General features: G+C 41.6%; 1 protein-coding gene across 1 annotated transcript in view; it reads right to left on the bottom strand.

Annotated features, from left to right (window-relative positions):
• LOC309390546 (gametocyte-specific factor 1-like) overlaps positions 1-10,275 on the bottom strand; it is a 194,147-nt gene extending 183,872 nt beyond the window's left edge. Inside the window, exon 1 of the mRNA XM_081949973.1 lies at positions 10,266-10,275. The gene's annotated coding sequence lies outside the window, so the exon portion shown is untranslated. The remainder of the gene's footprint in view (positions 1-10,265) is intronic.
• Positions 10,276-18,497: the final 8,222 nt, after the last annotated feature.

Below are 18,497 nucleotides of genomic sequence, written 5' to 3'. Positions count from 1 at the left end.
GTGGAAAAAGATAGCCGGGCAAAGAATCCAGATCTTTTCTGTTATAACCCTTAGAATCAGGAATAGGCAGTTGTTTATTCCCGTGTGCCTTGCATAACACAGTGCACACGTTTCCTTTTGCTTCTCCCTCCCTCGTTTCATATTCTGTCTCTCCAGGCCTAGAAGGAGAGTGTTTATACAGGTCCATCCAAGCAAGTCATCCAAATAATTATTTTTCTATGTTTAATTCATCGTATTTACAACAGCGGCAGAGAAGCTTTTCGCAACCTAATTCAGGAAAAGGGCTCTAAATGCCACCTTCCGGTTTTGAGGAGCTAAAGCTGAACCTGAAGTTTTTATTACGACCAGAGGGTAGCAATTTAAAATGGCCCAGAAGCATCGAAAAGTCCAGACAAGAAACAACACATAATAAAACATACATGAACAAAACAACACAGAGAACTTTAAAACAACAGTGTCCCGTTGTTAATGTTTCAGTTGAGAAAATTAGTATATTACTTATAGTGTGGGCATCTCTTCAACTGCCCTGCGGACTTTGTATAAAATGGAAACAGCTGGAGCAATGGGAAGGGTTTTTTTTTGGCAGCAGGCATGGGAAGTGGCCTAAAATGGCGATGGAGGCTTGAAGTTTGTTATTGGAACTCAGCAATACGATGAAATGTCAGGCCAATTGTTTTGTTCATAGTTTACATAACCATGACAGTATTGCTATAAAGTGTCGTTTGTTCCCTCCATTTCTTCATGTAACTGTAGATGAGGGACAAAAGGACCAAAATGTATCAGCAAGGCTATCTGTAATAAAAGGTTGAAGCAGAAGCAGCTGGGAAGTGGTTATGGGCTGCAATTTGTACAGCCGAGTCGTTTAATTAAAGGGTATGGAAGGACAATGAAAATGCAGAACGAAGATTTAATATCACTTGTATTTAAATGTAAAATGGAACTCTGACTTTGCATTCATTTGCAGAATAAGTACGTGGAATTTGCTACTGGGTCTCTTACTATTATGACAAAGCTCTTCCCTTTTATAGGGTGGCGATGATTTGGCTCCAATGTCCTGAGTTCATGTGTCCAAATTTTGAATCCGAATAGTTGAATTCCCCCCCCTTCTGTTCATTTGTGTCTGTCTGTCTGTCTGTCTGTTTGGATTTATATGCTGCCCTTCTCCAAAAGGACTCAGGGCGGCGTACAACATTAAAAAAACACACATCTCAAAAGTTAAAAAAAAATACATATCCAAAAAAACAAACCCAATTAATATGGCAATAACATTTAAAAAATTAGATAAAATTAACAGGCCAGGCCGGCTTGCTGGAAAAGCCAACTTTTTAGGGCGCGTCGGAAGGACCGGAGGTCGGGGATTATGCAAAGCTCCGGGGGCAGCTCATTCCAGAGGGAAGGCGCTCCCACAGAGAAGGTTCTCCCCCTGGGGGTCACCAGCCGACACTGTCTGGCCGACGGCACCCTGAGGAGGCCAACTCTGTGGGATCGTACTGGACGGTGGGAGGCTACAGGTGGCAGTAGGTGGTCTCGCAGGTACCCTGGGCCTAAGCCATGGAGCGCTTTAAAGGTCATAATTAGTACCTTGAATCGCACCCGGAAAACAACTGGCAACCAGTGCAGGCCGCCTAAAAGGGGTGTAACATGGGAGCACCTAGGTACCCCCATGACAACCCACGCGGCCGCATTCTGGACCAGCTGAATCCTCTGGGTGCTCTTCAAGGGCAGCCCCATGTAGAGAGCATTGCAGTAGTCCAGGCGAGAAAGGACGAGGGCATGAGTGACTGTGCACATGTCTGATTATCGGAGATTGCCTGGACAAGCGTTAGGGTTAGGGTTATTTTCTTGGTAAGAAATTTCAGTAGTGGTTTTCCATTGCCTCCTTCCTACAGCTGAGGGAAAGTGGCCCAAGGCCACCCAGGTGGCTTCACGCCCAAGGCAGGACTAGAACTCATGGTCTCCTATCCTGATGCTTTAACCACTACACCAAACTGGCTCTCAATGATAAATAGAGCTTTCCAAAAACGACTGTGAATTTTGTTGGCCTCTGACAGAAATCAAGGGATTGAGCCCAGAAAAATGTGTTGAATCAGCAGACAAGATGATTTAGGGCCATGATAACAAATGAGATGGGACCTCTTAATAAAAAGATTGATTACCACCTAAATGCTTCAGGGTCCTGACACATGGTAGGTCAGTTACAAAGTCCAACTGTAACTGTATCCCAAGGCACCTGTGGGTAAGAGGTAGCATTCAAAGCCCAGTTGCTCTTTGGAGGGATGACAAAGTGGCAGGAAGAAACAAAGATCTGGGCATTAAGGGGTCACAGAAAGTCATGGAGAAATAAGTGTATCGTTTTAGGTATTCTGGATACTTACCATAGCTGGTGGGCCATTGTGGCAGAATGTTAACCCTTCTTCCTTCAGGAAAGGAAAGTCATATACTATCTTTGTGTTGCCATCTTCCGTGTCATCAGGAAAAAAGGGAACGAGATCAAAGGTGTCATCTAACAGCCCTCTTTACCCTGGAACGGCTGGTTCCTGCCTTGCTAGCTTTTAGCCTTTGCGACTGCAGACTATGTCTAGCAACAATAATTTATTGATTCCGACTCCTTTTGAACCGCGAGGTGGACAGCAAATAAATTTGGTAGTAATTGATATCAATAATTTAGAAGATGATGATTTCTACGGTACTGAGCTGGAATCTTCAATTTCCTCTTGAGATGCTAAACCCCAGCTCGGTATTCATGCATTTTGGAAAACCTTTCCTGACTTAGAGTCCAGATGAGAATGGAGGTCTATCACTCTGAACTGGGATGTAGCAGTCCCAATGTTTTTGCCACTAGGGACCAGTTTCATGGAAGACAATTTTTCCACAGACCTGAAGGGAGAGGAGCACGCAACCTAGATCCAGTGGTGGGTTTCAAAATTTTTTAGAACTTTTTCTGTAAGTGTGGTCTGCTTTGTGGGAGTGGCTTGCCGGCCATGTGACCGGGTAGGAGTGGCTTGCCGGCCATGTGACTGGGTGGGAGTCACATGGCCATGTGACCAAGTGGGAGTGGCTTGCGAGTCATGTGACTGGGTGGGCGTGGCTAACTTGTAAAATGTGGTGAAAATCACTTAACAACGCTCTTGTTTAGCAACCAAAATGTTGGCTCAGAAACTCTGGCATTTGAAGCACATAAATCTTAAAGCTGTCAAGTTACAAGACCCTTGCATCCCTAACCCTTTAGAAAAAAAACTAGAGGACTGTTCAAACTTGACAGCTTTAAGACTTGTGGACATCAATTCCCAGAATTCCTCCTCTCGCACTTCATCTTGATGATGTGCGGACGGGCGGGGGGAGGGAGCTGGAACCGGCACTGTAGATTTGTGGAACCTCTTCTATAGAAGAGGTTAGAATTGGCAGGAACCCACCCCTGCCTAGATCCCTTGCATATGTAGTTTACAGTAGGGTTCGCACTCTTCTTTTTAAATTATTAGCTTATAATACAAAAATACAAAAGAAAATAGTAGGAAAATAGGGGAGGGAGAAGGGAAGGGAAAAGTGTAGGGAAAAGAGGAAAAAGAAAGAAAAGGTGTTGATTTCCAACTCCCTTTGGTACAGTAAAATAAGATAATCAAACCTCAACATTTTTAACATAATAGTATAAACTAGCCATTTCTATAACAACAAACCTATCTAATAGATAAAACTCAAAATCAAAACTTCATTTCCTCCCCCCCCCCCCACCTCAAGCACAAAGTCCAGAAGTGGCTTCCAAATGGAAAGAAAAGGAATTGTGTTTTTTTTTTCTTTAATCAAAGCAATCAATCTAGACATCCCTACTAACTCCATCAACTTTGGCAACCATTCAGGCATTGTGGGAATCAATGGGTCCTTCCATTAGGGTTTGCACTCCAATGAGAATCTAATGCCTGATGATTTGAGGTGGAGCTGATGCACTGATGTTAGCGGTGGGGAATGACTGCAAATGTAGATGAAGCTTCGCTCCAGTGGTGGGTTACGACTGGTATGCCCAGGTGTACCATTGCCTGCCAGGAGCACCAGGTACCGTTCCAGTACGGTGCTCCAGAGGGTCCACTCCGGAGGGTCTACCGGTATTTGAGCTGTTTGGGGCTTCCACGCAGGGAGTGTATGGCTGCTGCGTGACGCTCCTCTGAGCAGCTAGAGCATCGCGGAGGCATCACGGAGCGTCGCAGGTGGTAAGTACACGTACATGTGGTAGACGCCTGGCCCCATTGCACTGTGCTGGTTGCAACAGGATCTGGAACCCACCACTGCTTCGCTCGCTTGCCCGCCACTCACCTCCAGGTGTGTGGCCCGGTTCCTTACAGCCCATGGACTGGTACAAGCCTGTGTCCCAAGGGTTGGGGACCCAAGCTTTATAACATACTCAATGTGCTGTAGGTTAGCCCAGCTAGGTGGCAGCACCTAGCTGGCTGATCTAAAAGAATTAAGGAAGGTTAGGTCTGGTAAGAACCTGGAGCCAAGACCACTATAGTTGTAGGTTGTTTAGTAAAAAAAAAAAAAAAACAGAAACAAAAATAAATCCCAGAAAAAGGTACAGGCAAAGTCCTCAACCTATGAACACAATTGAGCCCAAAATTTATGTTGCTAAATTAAAAATTTGTTAAACGAGTTTTGTTCCCCTTGACGACTTTTCTTGCCATGTGTGTTAAGTGAATCACTGCAGTCGTTAAGTGAGTAACACAGTTGCTGAGTGAATCTGGCTTCCTCATTGACTTCGCTTGTCAGAAGGTCACAAAAGGGGATCAAATGGGGACACTGCAACCGTCATAAATACAAACCAGTTGTCCAGCATCTGAATGCAAATCACGTGGCCGTGAGGACGCTGCAACGATCATAAGTGTGAAAAATGTTCACAAGTCACTTTTTTTGCAGTGCTGCTGTAACTTCGAACCGTCATGAAACAAATTGTTGTAAATCGAGGACCACCTGTAATGGTAAAACACTTCTATACTGTGACTTAGTATATTGCATGGATGGTGTCTAGGAGGAAAAGGAAAACAAATGTAGCCTGGGGTGGAAAACACGATGGAGTAATTCTGAATGTGTTTATTGGTTTCTACTGTTTTTGGAACTGATTTTTTTTATTTTGCAGCTTTGTTATTGGACACACAAGCACACACATTCCTTAAAAGATTTGCTAGTCATTGGAAATATGTACCGTATTTTTTGGAGTATAAGACGCATCTTCCCCCCCCCAAAAAAAGAGGGTGAAAATCTGGGTGCATCTTATACACTGAATACAACATTTTTGGCCTCCTGAAACCTCGCTCCCTTCACAAAAATGGCCGTGCAGAGGGTTTGGGAGGCCTGCAAAGTGCTCCTGGGGGCTGGGGAGGGCAAAAGCGAGCGGAAAATGGGCCATTTTTTGCTTGGTTTTGCCCCTCCAGCCCACAGGAGCACCCTATAAGCCTCCTAAAGGCTATGCATGCCTTTTTGGGGGCAAAAAATGGGCTCATTTTCACAAAAAACAGGCCGTTTTTTGCTTGTTTTGCCCCCCCCAGCCCCCAGGAGCATTTTGCAGGCCTCTCAAACTCTCTGCATGCCCCATTTTTCTCAAACAATGAGGCGTGCAGGGAGTTTGGGAGGTCTGCAGAGTGCAAAAACTTTTTTTTAAAAAATGTACCTCTTCAAAATCTTGTGCATCTTATACTCGGGTGCTTATTATACTCTGAAAAATATGGTAGATATGTCAGTCTTAGAATGAAACAACCAGCTAGGTTCTTTGTGGTTACGAGAAAGAAGAAAACTCTGCCTTTGAGAACATAACACCCATTGGTAGTCCTGATTCTTAATGGGCTGTCTGTCATGGACAAGAATCTAGCAGGGGGTCCATCACGTTTCGGTATGCACAACACATGGGGATAGCAGGTGTCCTAACAACAAGCTGTCCCTCTACACACATGTGCCTCCTACCAGGCACTTAGCAACGGATGCCCTTCCTTCTCTCCTGTCCGCCCTCTTCTCTCCTGTGTTACTTCAAAGTCAAACATGGGCACTGCTGAGAGAATCACAGCCAATGATGGGACTTCTGATTCATCGCCCCCCTACTGGAATCCTTGTGGGTGTTTTGTCCTCACGACAAGAGTGAAGAATCTCAGATTTCAGAATCGTTGCACAGCGCGTTTGGCTTAAACAGTGATCCTGAAATGGATATATGTGCAGGGAAGGGGAATTATTTGCAATTCCGCAGGCCCTAGGCTTCTGGATACGAGTTGAAATTTAGGAATAAAGGGAGTGTGGTTGTGTAATAATGTCCAACTTATTAGAATACATGGATCCCTTTTCTCAGCAACGGATGTGGCATTTTAATTCTGTTATTGATTCACTTCTCCAAAATGCTATGCTGTCAGTACAGAATACTAAACAAGAACAATCACTATGTAAGAACTCTTTTTCAGATTTTTTTGGATGCTCGGTCTCCATTGATAAACTGACATTTTCAATAAAGAGATAAAAAACCAAGTTGAGCTGCTGGATGATAAAGAACCTGTTTTCTGCCTTCTGGTGTCTGTAATAGAGTGTTGGGAAATAGGACCAATTTAGTGAGACAATAGAAAAAACAATTTTCGGTAGAACAAAGAAATAGCTGAAAGTCGGAAAAGCTCTTGAATTTTGATGGGAAATAGGGGACAGGTTGAAGCTGAGAAGGCTCACAAATTAGAGCTACAGGACAAAAGGTCCAGAGGCTAAACTGATGAAAGGAAAACTGTAGCCTGAAAAATAGGGACATGAGTACAAAATGAATAAAAAATATAAAGTGCTGAAACAATTGCAGGCCCAAAGAAATAAAGGACTAAGCCAGGAAGAAACTTAGGCTGGGGAGTCTACTGTGAGGTTTATTTGCTGTTTGCAAAAAGGTGCGTTGAAGAAAACATTCTCTAGTCAGGATCTATGCATTATGTGAATCTCTAGCTTGTTTGTGGTTTGTTGAACAACTCATGAAAAGATGAGATCACATGGTTGGTTGGGCCCACACACTGCATAAAGCTACAATCATGCAAATCATATGATGGCTCAGTGTGAACTAGGACCACCTAATCTTGCGTAGCTTCTTCTCTGGTAATATAGTACTGCTAACCAGAGCATACAAAACATTTGCTAGACCAATTCTCGAATACAGCTCACCTGTCTGGAACCCACATTGCATATTGGATATTAATACAATCGAACGAGTCCAGAGATATTTCACGAGAAGAGTCCTCCACTCCTCTGCTCGCAACAGAATACCTTAAGCCACCAGACTTGAAATGTTGGGCTTAGACAACTTAGACAACTACGCCGCCTTCGGTCTGATCTAAGCGTAGTACATAAAATTATCTGCTAAATGTCCTACCTGGCAATGACTACTTCAGCTTCAGCCACAACAATACACGAGCACACAATAGATACAAACTTAAGGTATACCGCTCCAAACTCAGTTGCAGAACATAGGACTTCACTTCAGCACAGAGTGGTCAATGCCTGGAATGCACTACCTGACTCTTTGGTTTCTTCTCCAAACACCCAAAACTTTAACCTTAGACTGTCTGCCTCACCCCATTCCTAAGAGTTCTGTAAGGGGGTTGCATAAGCACACCAATGTGCTTACCGAGCCTGTCCTAATGTTCCTTTTATTTGTATCCATTTCATGGATACAAATCATGTTTATACTTATATATATTATCTAATACATGCTTGATTAAACAAACAAACAAACAAACAAGATAATGCTAAGCAGGTTTTTTTAGGCCAGGGGGCACATTTGACATTTTGGTTGCTTTCGCAAAATCGCTGCCCTAAAAGCTTGCTTCTTTGAAAAACGGCTACTAGGCCAGGTTTCGCAGTCTAAAAAAAAAAAATCTATTCACCTGACATCCACCATAACTTTTTTCTCTTTTTTTCTTCATAGATAGCAGCAGAAAGACAAGGCTGCATGTTGAATGGTGCCTTGTTTCGCTTTGTAATTGCCCTAAAAGAAAGTACATGCAGCGTAAAATAACAAGATATGTTGGTGCCCAGGGATACCAGCACGTGGTCCGAAGTGCAACTAAGGCAAGCTATAGATGTTGTGGGGATTTGGGTGAACGATGAAGAGTTATTTCGTTTGAATTATTTGCCTCTATCCTGGGTCTTTCCTAAAGCACTGCTATCAAATCCATTCAGGGTTTTATGCTTAGAACATTTCTTTTTTTTAAAAAAAGAGCCTGTAGACTTGAAAACCAGTTTGCCTCTGACCGTGTGCAGTGTACCTCCTTTCCTTACCCTGAGGCTCCTGCGCATCTTAAGTTGGGAAATATACCTTGTGTATGTCTGGATTAGTTTTAGAAATTAAGTCCTTAATAGAGAGAAAAATCAGTTCCCTCAGCTAGGACTGATATCCTTTCTACTACTTTTGTTCTGTTTTTGGCTTTGAGGCTGGATCCGTGGCTCCTGAACTGAACAGCACCGAGCCGGGAGGGGAGGATTCTTCTCCACTTTATAAAATCTGCACTGTTCAACTGCTCACCTTCAAGGGTCAAAGTTGCTTGGCAAGACAAGCTCACCGTGTGTTTCTTCCTATCTTAATTCAGCAAAGGATTCATGAGCAAAGGCCAGGGGCACCAAGGCAGAAGGCTAAGTTACAGTTTCACAGTCAAAATGGCTGCAAATCCTCTCCTCACATCTAGAACAGACATATTCATGTTGAACTCCTGCTTATGGCATACCTTAAAAAAAACTGGAATAAGATTGAGGATACAGTCGTTTGGAGTATTGAGAGGCCTTGCAGTAAAGATAGTTGAAATGGGTTTACTGCACCCATTTCGCAGATGGCACACTAAAAGGTGGCAGCTTGTCAAAGGATGCTAAACACATGGCAGGAATGAAATTTCAACCTGGGTTGCAGCTTAATGGTTGATCCTGCTTGAGCCAAGCTGCTGATTACATGGGAAGTCCGTAATTAGATTTTTTTTTAATTTTAATTTTCACTTAAGAGCAGTGGCTGGCAGGAAGAAGCAAATAGATTAAGGAAATGGGAGATGGAGTGTTCAGTTATTCTTCCATTCTTTTTCCTTTCTGGAAATATTGATGTTATATTTGGAGAAAAAAAAGAGATATTTGCATTCATTCCCCATACCCAGCAGCAGGCTACAGATTATCCCATGGAGGAAAGTACAATACGGGTATCCCTCGACTTAAAAGTTCATTTAGTGACCGTTCCAAGTTACAACAGCACTGAAAAAAGGGACTTAAGACTGTTTTTCAAACTTACAACCATTGCAGCATCCCCATGGCCACGTGAAAAAAATCCAGACGTTTGGCAACTGACCCATATTTATGACAGTTGCGGTGTCCCAGGGTCATGTGATCCCCTTTTGTGACCTTTTGACGAGAAAAGTCAATGGGGAAGTCAGAGTCACTTAACAACCAGTTTACTAACCTAACACTTAACAACTGATTCACTTAACAACTGTGGCAAGAAAAGTCATAAAATGACTTTTGTGAGCGAAACTCACAATCTATGTTTCACTTAGCAACATAAATGTTGGGCTCAGTTGTGGTCATAATTCGAGAACTATCTCTACATTTTTAACCTGAGCATAGGCTGGGGTTCAAATGGATAAACCAACTGGGAAGGGTTATGCCCCCCCCTTCCTCTGTCCCTTACTGCTTTCATTTAACACCACTCTTCCATTGCTATTTTTAATCAAAACAAATATATGAAAAATCCAGCAACCCACATGTGAAATCCAGCCAGTGTGCTGAAGTGTTTAAGGAGTTTGCTAGGAGGTAGAAAGACCAGGCTCATATCCCCATTTTACCATGGAGATCCCTGAGTGAGCATGGCTACTCCCCGCCTTTCTTCTTAGCCTACCCCACAAAGCAACAGAAAACTAGAAGAAAGGAGAACTAGATCTTGAACATCTGGGGGAAAGATATAAATGTCATCAACAGACACTTATTCAGAGGCTGCCAAAAGACTGATGGACTGTCCCCTCTCACCCGTCACTCTGAAATCATAGAATCATTTAGATATTCGTCCTCTGATATGTATCTTTTTTAACAGAGCAGATGATGTCCTCAAACCTATGGAATGATAAATAGCATAAGAAACTGGCAATATTAATTTTATCAAGGTTTGTAATAATTTATTGGGAAACAGAAATCGATCAATTTCCCAAAGGTCACTTGATTTGCAAATTGCCGTCCTTCCTACCTCTCCTTCCTCCACAACAGTTCCTTAAATTGTAAAATAAAATGCATATGCACAATTAGTCTTCTACAAACTGCATCTCAAGAACCCAATACTTCATAAGCCAGCATGCGAATGTTCCAGCCACCTGTTCTGTGCAACTCCAGTGTTTTTGCTTGAAAGTTAGCTGGATTGTTTTAAACCAGAGGTGTCAAACTCAAGGGGTACTTAGATCTGGCCCACAGAACTGCCCTGGAAACAGCAAAGGATCGGCCTGCAGTGCCTCTACCAGCTAAAACATACAGTCCTTCTGAGCTCCGTTTTTGCTGGCAGAGGGTTGCAGGAGGCTGTCCCAGCCAAAAACGGAGCTTGGGAGGCCATTTTCGCACTCAGGCTGCCACAGGCACCCAACACGAGTGACATCAAGTGGCCACGCCCACTCTGGCCATATCCACTCTGGGCCCGCGAAGTCAAACACAACCCTGATGCGGCCCTCAATGAAATCAAGTTTGACACCCCTGATTTAAACCATTTGACCAGGTCATCTGAACAAGCAGTGTTTGGTAGTTATATATTTTGTAAGCCACTCAGAGTCTACTGCAGTGGGTAGCTATATTAAATGTAGTTAAACAACAGCAAGGGCAATAATGATAGGCATTTTGGGGTTTTTTAAAATAGATTTTGAATATTGAGGATGATTCAAGAACAGGAGTGCCCTGTTGGTTGATTGATTAATTTGGTTAAGCAGCTTGTACAAACCCAGCCCTTGTGGCTTGAAAACCATGTTTTACATCTAAGCTGGTTTTGTGGAATTCATCAGGTGTGGCTTTCTCAGCAAACCATGATTAGTAAATTATAATTTGGCACAATGGATGACCATAGTCTTTCCTGATTTCCTGATGCATGTTGTGTCTTTTTCCTTCCCTTCCCTTCTTCAGCCATCTTCGTTAACTTGTTACCCAGCCATTCCTACAGCTATGCCCTCTTAGGAATTACTACCAAGGAACTCTTTATTATTCTAGATTCATACAATGCTCTATTTTCATACTCATCAATCATAGCATTAAGCAATAATAAGCTTCTAATGCACCCTGCTGCTGGTACAGCAGCACAGTCATTATCTAGATTAGCTTTGCATCCCTTTTCCTCCCATAATTTGCTCAACAAAGAAGCTCTTCACAATAGACAACTTGCAGGAAAATAGCCACACTCCTCCTGCTCTCCTGCTGGGGGAGATGAGGAGGCACCTTATACTTGTTGGTATCTACCTCGAACAAACAGGGTTCACCTTTGAATGAAGGCAGCATCAGAGTGACTAATGGACTTGCCTTCCTTGATGATGAATTTTTTGCATGCAATTCCTTTCCTTTCACCCAAAGCACAGTGGCATTCACCTAGTATTTATCTATGGCAGGGAAGAGATTCATCTTCTAAAGGTGGACCATTGATCAAGAATGCCCATTGTTGGGGGACAACAATGGCTTTTTGCTTTGTAGCATGCCAAGTGCTGCACTCTGAAAATTAAGTCAAAGCCAAGGCCAAAAACACCCGGACAGAGCCAAAGGAAAAATAATTTAAGTGGATGTAATTGTCACTTGCATGACTAAAATTTTAAATATTGAAATGGTTGCTTCCTGGCTATGTCATGGATTTACCCCTTTTGTCACCCTTTAGTGATTATTTTGGGAAGGTTTGATAGGTTTTGCACCTTTAGTGAATGCACCGTTGGAATAATGATCTGGCTCAATACAGCATGAGTGGATTCCTAGATGTTCCTACTGTATATCTGGGTTTGCACACAGAGCCAAATCATCAGTGGCTTAACTACATTTATTGAATAAGCTAGCAATTAGTTCATTCTGCACAACACCCAAACCGATCAACCATGGGTGGGGGAGATGAGAACCAAGGAAATAAAATTAGCCACAGATTTATTAATTGATTTATTTCTAGGCAGAGTCTCGTAGATCTCTCTGCCTTCCATCAGTGATGATACAACACCCCAAAACATTATTCTACCCCCGTAGTCACAGAGACATTGGAAGAACTATATAATGAAGAATGGCACCAGAACATTTTTGGGGGTGGGAGGATGAATAAGAAAGCTTGGAAAGCTTCACTTTTATTTCCTGACATTATGCTGTGTTGTGAGGAAGTTAATTTAATTGTCAGACTTCTTTTTTTGTAGCGCATATTAAGCAACCAAGTTATAATGCAAAGAGGAAGAAAGGAATAAGGTGGTCTCAGAAGTTAACTCTAATGCAAATTTTCCTTGATTCACAGAAATAAACAATCAATAAACAGAGAATCGGGGTGTTTCTTCAGAAGACTGCAGATAGAAAACGGGCCAGAAACTAGCTGCTAGTAACATGTCCCTAATTCTAGGTTGAAATCAGCAATATGGAAGCCTTTATTGGGTTGTGGCCCAATCTCTCAATGATCCAAAAATTCAGGGCTAGCCTTAAGAAGCCGTTTTAAATGTATTTCCAGCCTTCAGCATTCTCCCCTTTTCTTTGCTCTTTATCTTTTCTCTATTTGTCTCTGAACCAAGCATCATGTTATAGTAGCAATCTATAACCAGAGCTTTTGATTTTTAAGATTTTTATTTAAATTCCTGTTTAGGGGAACTTGCACTCTCTTAAAATAAGTTTGAAAAAAATGTGGAAAATTATACGATGACAACATGAACAAACGGCCACAAGTTTAGAGCAGGAATGATATACAGCTGCCTTCAGGTGGTTATTCTTTGTTAATTTTTTAGTCTACAACCCAAGGCCAAGAGTCTCCCCCCCCCAATAATATGGTGGCTTGCGTTTTTTCTTGACCTAAATTCCTTTTGAAACTTGATTGGACTGTCAGTACAGTAATTTTTCATTGTAATCTATTGGTTTTGCAGTGAGCGTGTGTTCCTCTCTCTGTGTCTATATGTATACAGTGTATTAATATACACACACATTGATTGCAGTCATGAGGAAAATAATGCCATCCTGGGAAATTTAGCTCTACATATAACACCATAAATACAGAAGTTATTGTCAATCTATTTCCCCAGTGTAAATCCACCACCTTGCGTATGTTAGTTTCTCAGAGGAAAAATATAAGCACCTGTGTGAGCCTGGATTTCTTTTTTAATGTAGACCAAATAATTGAGGGTGTGTCTTTCAGTGTGATTCTATTAAGGCAGGACATAAAGCGAGATTTTGGACATAAGAGTGAACATGAGACGAGGTCAGACTAGAGGATCTCCTGGGGCCCCATCTATCCCTTCTATCTTGTTATACATTTACTGAGTCTTGAAGTAAAACAGAAAGTTTGAACTCAGGAAACTTGAATGTCAAACCACAACACCTGTGTAGATCAGGTCTCGCTTGCGAGTCAAACATTATAGCTTAACCACATGTCAGAATGAAACTGGTGTTTCCTGCATGCCAACTGCAGCCTAGACATAAAAGGGCAGCACAATAGAATCTGTTTAGCCAATAGAAATGTTTTAAGATATTTCCCTGTTAGCTGTTTTGAGGAAGTTATAAGAACACGCTTCTCCCTAAGAACCTCGCTCAGACGTCAAATGTGGCTTTGCACTCTCTGAGCCATTTGGCCAAATAAAGCTTATCTTGATCTCGCAGTCCAAATCTCCTGATTTTCTGCAACACTGTGTTTATGTGTTTGTCTCCTGATGAACAATTCCAATCATAGGAAGAAACTTTCTGCTTTAAGTAAACCTGCTCCAATTCAATTTCTCTTTATCCTTGATGGAAAAAATATCTTAGAGCAGGGAGGGAAGAAAAGTTACAAATGCTTATAAATATTGGGGCTCCAGAGATGAGTTAACCCATAAAGCCTAAATTTAGAAACTTCATGTTTTTATTTTTTTTATTCCTCCCCCCTGCCCCCCCCCCCCCCAGTCCTATTGGAAAGAAAGAAAATAGCAGGATGAAATTCCTTTTATAACCTGTTTTGGAATTTTCTGTGCTGCCTTGTTATCTGTGATGGCTGAAAGGTGGAAGAGCAATGTGATAATATATAATGCAGTATGTATTACATTAGAATTTCTATTAGTTTTAAAATATGGACAATTCCTCTCTGCTAGTAAAGTGTGAATTGCCAGAAGGCCATAAAAGCAGACCCACTAAGGAATACAATGAAGCACAGAGAGTTGCTTTGAAAAGGAAGTTGTTAGGGCAAGCTGTTAGGATCCAGGCCTCCTGTTTGGACATCTGGAAATTAAATGTGTGTGTGGCAGACAGAAAGCTTTTGACTCAGTGTGTCCATGAATACAAATGACAGGCAAATAGCTTTAAAAGGTAGACCATTTCCCCTGCTATCCATAATAGCCACCAATCTAGTTAGTTAATGTTCCTGAATAGGCTTTTGGGTTGCAGCAGTTCTGTATGTAACAAGTTCAAGGAGCTCTTTTAATTAAAGCAAGCAACTTTTCAGATCTTAAGTCTTAGCAATCATCCTATCAAATAACCTGATAGAAATCAAAACCCCACCTTTCCCAAGACATATATGACATTGTGTTATTTATTATTTATAGGAATGTGACTTACTTTGTTATCTTACTGAGACCCGTTTGGAATATCACCAGTGAATTCATACAATCAATTAAAGACATATGCTATTACAGATCTTACTGCAGAAGAGTAGACTCATACATGTTGTTGGAGCAGAGAGGATACTTTTATGGAAAATCAATTAGTGATTCAGATTTAACAGATTAACAGAGTTGGAAGGGACCTTATAGGTCATCTAGTCCAACCCCTCCACTCAAGCAGGAGACCCTACACCATTTCTGACAAATGGCAGTCCAATCTCTTCTTGAAAGTTTCAAGTAAGTGATGAAACCCACACAACTTCCGAAGGCAATTTCTGTTCCATTGGTTGATTGTTCTCATTGTCAGAAAGTTCCTCCTTATTTCTATGTTGAATCTCTCCTTGGTCAGTTTCCATCCATCATTCCTTGTCTGACCTTCAGGTGCTTTGGAAAACAGCTTGACCCCCTCCTCTCTGTGGCAGCCCCTCAAATATTGGAACACGGCTATCATGTCTCCCCTGGTCCTTCTCTTCACTAGACTAGCCATGCCCAGTTCCTGTAACTGTAATTCTTGGAGTGAAAATAAATATTAATTATATGCAATCCTGTTTTCCTTTGAGGAATGTTGGAGAAATAGCTTTTATCTCCTTGCCAAATATTCAGTCACCTTCCCTTTTGGCCAAATCTTTTCATCAGCCTTCCTATACCTCTTTTTTTAGTGGCTTAAAGTATTAAAAGAATGAAACAAACTGACTGAGGATGTCCCCCTCTATGCTTGCTGACAGCCTGAATCCCCGTGAACAAAGCTAGCCAAGGACTCTGCTTTGTTTTGTTTGCAGTCTATGTTGCAAATATCTTTCCACATTATCCAAACATTTCTATAGGGACAAAGGGGGAATCGCAGAGAATCAGCGATCAGGGTTTGTGCTTTGTAGACTTGTAAGCATGCAAGTTATAATTGGGTTTGTGCTGGGCGTCTCCCTGGGGTGTTGTGCAAAGCATACTCCTGGCTTTGTGACCCTAATGGATCGGATAAGAAATTTGCAAAGAAGGAAGAATTTTTGGGAAGGGGGGTCTACAGCTGACTTGGTTAAGCCTTTGAAATCTGTAACTTTCGGAAATTCAGTTGTTTTGTTGCACCAAGAAAGTAAGAAATAATAAGAGATAATAGGCTTTAAAAAAAACTAAAATTGATAGATATGCATACAATAGATAGTTAAATCTCTTTGGGTTCCAATTTTTTTTACAGCCTAAGGCTCCAGATTGTCTCTTCTTGTCTTGGTAGTGACTCCCACACACTGGGTCCAGTCCAGTCATTTCACTGGGTCTTTCGTTTAGAAATGAAAAGTATCGTTGACTTTTCTCTTGATTGACCACAACATTCAACCAATGGGGTAAAAACATGCATGGATAGGGGAAAAGAGCTCTACTCTCCCTACCATTGCCAGGCAGGGCATTATACTCTGTTTACTTAGGGTTTACCTGATTTGGAAAAGCAGCACCTGGGGAACTGATGCTCCAGGCTTTTAAGAACTACCCAACCTACTGAAAGCCGTAAGCTTCTGGCGCAGAGAAGCAGCAGTAGGGGGGGAAATGTCACGGGTTAAATTACTGTCTCATGCATCTCCTGAAAGCAAAGGAGCTCTGCAGGCCCTATATTTACATTTTACCAGGATATATTGCAAAATTAGAATCTGTGCCTTAGGCAACAATTCAGTGGTGCCTGCTTTTCCAAGAAGCGTCTTCTTCTTTTTAAAAATTCCCCCGTTTGTTTTATATTTTCACCAGTGATTAGCCGGGAGAGATTCACAAATAGGCAAGCAAGTTCGTGATTTTCTATCTTACTTTCCCTCTTCCAGAGTTCAGTCTCTATAATGGGCAGGCATTTTTCTTCCTGATCTCTTTTCTACTGATCCTTTGTACTGTGTGGAACAGATTATTTCCAGCTCTGCTAATACAAGATGCCCACTTCTCTTTTGTTTTTCATCAGCTAAGAGATCTGTGAATCTCATCTAAGGATGGAAATAGGTTTGACCTCAACTGAAGGATTTCACTTAAAAAACAACACAGGGTCAGCAACAATTACCAGTTTCTTTTTCCCCATAGCAAGTCTTGGGAAAGTTCAGTTTAAAATAGCCTTCACTAAGGAGGACTGGATATACATAATTGTATGTCTGGGACATGGTGGCTCAGTGGCTAAGCTTGTCGATCAGAAAGGTCGGCAGTTTGGCAGTTCAAATCCCTAGTGCTGCATAACAGAGTGAGCTCCCATTACCTGTCCCAGCTTCTGCCAATCTAGCAGTTCGAAAGCATGTAAAAGTGCAAGTAGAAAAATAGGAACCACCTTTGTTGGGAAGGTAACAGCGTTCCGTGCGCCTTTAGCATTGAGTCATGCCGGCCACATGACCATGGAGATGTCTTTGGACAGCGCTGGCTCTTTGGCTTTGAAACGGAGATGAACACCTCCCCCTAGAGTCGGGAACGACTAGCACCTATGTGTGAGGGGAACCTTTACCTTTACCTATGTCTGAAATGGAAGGACATGCCACATTTCTCTCCCAATTCTTTTTTTTTTCTTTGCTTATCATCTTGACTGTTAAAGGTTTTTTTTAGAAACTTGAAATCTTGCAGAGTATTACATAAACCTTAAGTTGGCCTAATGAAAATAATGTTTTTGTGTGGATTCTGGATTCTTAGCCAAAATAGCTGCTTTTATTTTTTTTTTTCACTTAAGAAGCAAAGGCATACGGTATGTGTACAAATTTCCTCACTCTTTGCCATCCATCAATCTATATTGAACCAAGACTTTGTTCTAGAACCTGACGATCTTTGGCTTATTCTCATTTGATTGGTTTGGGCTTAGGGCCATGTTTAAAAATCAGCCATTGTGATCGATTTACAATGATTTATGGCAAAAACAAAACTTTGCATTTTGCTTGATCCTGGCCCAAGCATTGCTTATCGAGCGACAGAACAATTCTCATTAGAAACTTTGAACATGATCCGATGGGGTTATGACTATTGAACACACTTTTTTTTTTTAGTTCTGGATGCTTATCCTGGGTTTTCTATTTTTAGCTAAAGGTGGGTCCCTGCAGCATTAGCTGAATCTTTTTTTGGTGTCTTTATTGTTCACAATGGGATACTAAAATTGGCTGAATGTACCAGGACCTGAAAGCCAGGACATCTTCATCGCTGTACATTGAATCTTAAAAAAAAAAAAAAAAAACACCCCAAAATGTCAATCTTATATAGTATTGGAAGTAAACCCCCATGTTTTTCTTGTAGACTGAAATAAAAAACAAATCCCCACTGCTGAACTGTACAGAAGGAATGGGAGTTAGGGAGCAAATTATTCAGTTTGTCTGGAGTTTGCTTGCAACATCTTATTTTCAGCTGAGTTAATGAAGCAACCGATGAAGTAAATTCTGGTCCATCAAAACATATCCTGTAATAATGCATACATAAAAGACAAACAGCAACTGTGAGGGAGCTGTGAATCTCTAGTAATTGCTGAACTATTGTTCCACCAGCTTTTCCTCCTATTCACCATGCTTGGCAGGGTTATTGGGTATTGTAGTTCCAAGCCAAATCTGCAGGTGCACAGATTCCCATCCCATGCTATAATGCAGTCTCGTGTTACAATTCATTCTTTCTAAGCAAAATAAAGCAACAAAACAAAACAAAACCAACAACTGCAGCTGAAAAAGCAGATAAAGGAGGTATTTAAAACAGGCTTCGATGGATTGAATTTCTTGAAACAAAATTAAATTGGCAATT

This window comes from Natrix helvetica, assembly GCF_964273705.1.
Source record: "Natrix helvetica genome assembly, chromosome: 1".
NCBI classification, from domain to species: Eukaryota; Metazoa; Chordata; class Lepidosauria; order Squamata; family Natricidae; genus Natrix; species Natrix helvetica.
The sequence above is the reverse complement of the archived record's forward strand: the minus strand, read 5'-3'. Positions and strand labels throughout refer to the sequence as shown.